The 3,378-nt window shown below is 36.3% G+C and overlaps 1 pseudogene; it reads left to right on the top strand.

Moving 5' to 3' along the window:
• Positions 1–612: 612 nt before the first annotated feature.
• On the top strand, positions 613–1,128 carry LOC116476504 (translationally-controlled tumor protein-like; annotated as a pseudogene).
• The last annotated feature ends 2,250 nt before the right edge of the window (positions 1,129–3,378 follow it).

Genomic DNA, 3,378 nt, shown 5'->3' with positions numbered 1-3,378 from the left:
GGAAGGACAAAAACCATATGATCATCTCAATAAACAGAGAAAAACATTTGATAAAATTTAACATCCTTCATGATAAAAACTCTCAAAAAGTTAGGCATAAAAGAAACATACCTCAAAATAACAAAAGCCATATATGACAAACCCACAGCTAACATCATACCACCTGGGGAAAAGCTGAAAGCCTTTCCTCTAAGAACTGGAATAAGAAAATGATGCTCACCTTTACTATTCTTATTCAACATAGTGCTGGAAGTCCTAGCCTGATCGATTAGGAAAGAGGAAGAAATAAAGGCATAATCCAAGTTGGAAAAGAAGTGAAAGTGTCCTTCTTTACAGATTACATGATTTTATACCTAGAAAAACCTAAAGACTCTACCAAAAAACTCTTACAAATGATAAATAAATCCAGTAAAGTCGAAGGATACAAAAACCAATATAGAAAAATCAGTAGTGTTTCTATATAACAAGGATGAACTAACTAAAAAATCAAGAAAGCAATCCCGCATTTCCACCCACTTCCCCACCCAGTGCCACTCTGGCTACCCTGCACTCGCTCTGAGCTCCAGGCTCCTGCTAAGTTAGCGTCACCATGGTCTCCCTTTAGCCGCTCTCATGATTATCTACCCTGGCATCATCAGCCACAATAGTTCTCTAACATGTATAAGATTTGGGAGATTGCAGACAGGCTTGCCTGGAGGTGGAGGGAAAGATGGTAAGTAGGACGGAGGGTAACACTGATGACTTGTTCATTGGTGGAAATGCCTCTGCTGAAGGCGCCTAGGGCAAAGGTACCTAAAGCACAGTAATCACTGGGTGTTGATATTGTCAGGAATCTCACTTACAGGAAACCAGCTTCACAAAAGAAGCCTACAAGAAGTATATCAAAGATTACATGAAATCAATCAAAGGCAAGTTTGGAGAATAGAGACCAGAAAGAGTAAAACGTTCTGTGACAGAGGCTACAGAACCAATCAAGCACACCCTTGCTAATTTCAAAAACTCCAATTCTTTATTGGTGAAAACATGAATCCAGATGGCATGGTTGCCCTGCTGAACTACCATGAGAATGGTATGACTCCATATATGATTTTCTTTAAGGATGATTTAGAAATGGAAAAAAAATGGTAACAAAGTTGGCAATTACTTTGGATCTATCACCTGTCATCATAACTGGCTGCTGCTTGTCATCCATACAATACCAGTAATTGAGATGGATGGGGCTGATATAATCTTGAGCTCTTCATTTATTTTGACTCTGATTTATTTGGAGTGAAGGCAGTTTTTAAGAAAACTATGTAAGGTTGTCTAAAAATAAAATGTATTTAAACTAAAAAAAAAAAGAAAGCAATTCCACTTATAATAGCTAAAGAAAGAAATAAATAACTTACCTAGGAATAAATTTAACTGAGGTGAAAGACTTCTATAAGGAAAACTGTAAAATACTGATGAAATTGAAGAGGACACAAAAACAGAACAACATACCATGCTCATGGATCAGAAGAATTAATATTGTTAAAATGACCATACTACCAAAGCAATCTATAGATTCAATGCAATTCCTATTGAAATACCACTGACAGTCTTTTCAGAAATAGAAAAAAAAAATCCCTAAAATTGGTATGGAACCACAAAAGACTCTGAATAGCCAAAGCAATACTGAACAAAAACCAAGCTGGAGGCATCACACTACCTGACTTCAAAACACACTACAAAGCTATGGCAGCCAAAACAACATGCTATTGGTATACACATAGACATATAGAGCAATGGATCAGAATAGAGAACCCAGAAATACATCAATGTATTTACAGCAAACTGATTTTGACAAAGGCACCAAGGACATACACTGGGAAAGGGATACTCTCTTCGATAAATGATACTGAGAAAACTGGATAGTCATATGCATAAGAATGAAACTAGACTCCTATCTCTCACTACTTATAAAAATCAACTCGAAATGCAATAGACTTAAGCATAAGATCTGAAACACAAAACTACTAGAATAAAACATAGGAAGAATGCTTTGGGACATTGGCCTAGGCAAAGATTTTATGGCTAAGACTTTAAAAACATAAGAAACAAACAAAAAAAATAGACAAATGAGACTATATTAAACTAAAAAGCTTCTGCACTGCAAATGAAACAATCAACAGAGTGAAAAGACAGAGTGAAGAGACAACCTGTAGAATATGAGAATTATCTGTGAACTATTCATACATCAAGAGACTAATATCCAGAATATATAAGGAACTCAAACAACTCAACAGCAAAAATAAAATAAAACAAAAATACCCTCAAATAATCCTGTTAAAAAGCGGGCATAGGATCTGAATGGACATTTATCAAAAGGAGACATCCAAGCTGGGCACAGTGGCTCACATCTATAATCCCAGCACTTTGGGAGGCCAAAGCAGGAGGATTGCTTGGGCCCAGGAGTTCAAGACCAGCCTGGGCAACATAGTGAGACCCTGTCTCTACCAAAAAAAAAAAAAAAAAAGGCATGGTGGCATGGCCTGTGGTCCCAGCTATTTGGGAGGATGAGGTGGGAAGATCACTTGACGTGGTGCATGCCTGTGGTCCCAGCTACTTAGGAGGCTAACCCTGGGAGATCAAGGCTGCAGTGAGCAGTGATCATGCCGCTGCACTCCAGTCTGGGTGACAGAGTGAGACCCTGTCTCAAAAAAAAGAAGACATACAAATGGCCAACAGGTATTTGAAAAAAATGTTGAACGTCACTAATCATCAGGGAAATGCAAATCAAAGCCATGAGATAACATCTCACCCCAATTAGAATGGCTATTATAAAAAAGCAAAAAAAAAAAAAAAAAAATGCTGGTGAGGATGTGGAGAACCAATCAAGCACACCCTTGCTAATTTCAAAAAACAAAAATAAAAAACTCCAATTCTTTATTGGTGAAAATATGAGAAGATGAATTATCTTCTCACTGTTGGTGAGAAGACAATTTGTTACAGCCATTATGTAAAACAGTATGGCAGTTTCGCAAAAAACTAAAACTAGAACTACTATTTGATACAGCAATCAGACTACTGGGTATTTATCCAAAGGAAAGGAAATCAGTATATACAAGGGATATCTGTACCTTTGTTTTTTTGCATCATTATTCACAATAACCAAGATATGGAATCAACCTCACTATCCATCAATTGATAAACGGATAGGGAAAATGTGGTATATACGTGTGTATATATATATATATATGTATATATATAATGTGTATATATATGTGTGTATATATATATACACAATGAAATACTATTTGGTCATTAAAAAAAAACGGAAATCCCATCATCCACAGCAAAAAGAATAGAACTGAAGGTCATTATGTTAAATAAATTATAAGCCAAACACAGAAAGAT

Source organism: Hylobates moloch, unplaced genomic scaffold (genome assembly GCF_009828535.3).
Source record: "Hylobates moloch isolate HMO894 unplaced genomic scaffold, HMol_V3 SCAFFOLD_2, whole genome shotgun sequence".
Taxonomy (NCBI): Eukaryota; Metazoa; Chordata; class Mammalia; order Primates; family Hylobatidae; genus Hylobates; species Hylobates moloch.
This window is presented reverse-complemented; position numbering and strand designations above follow the sequence as displayed.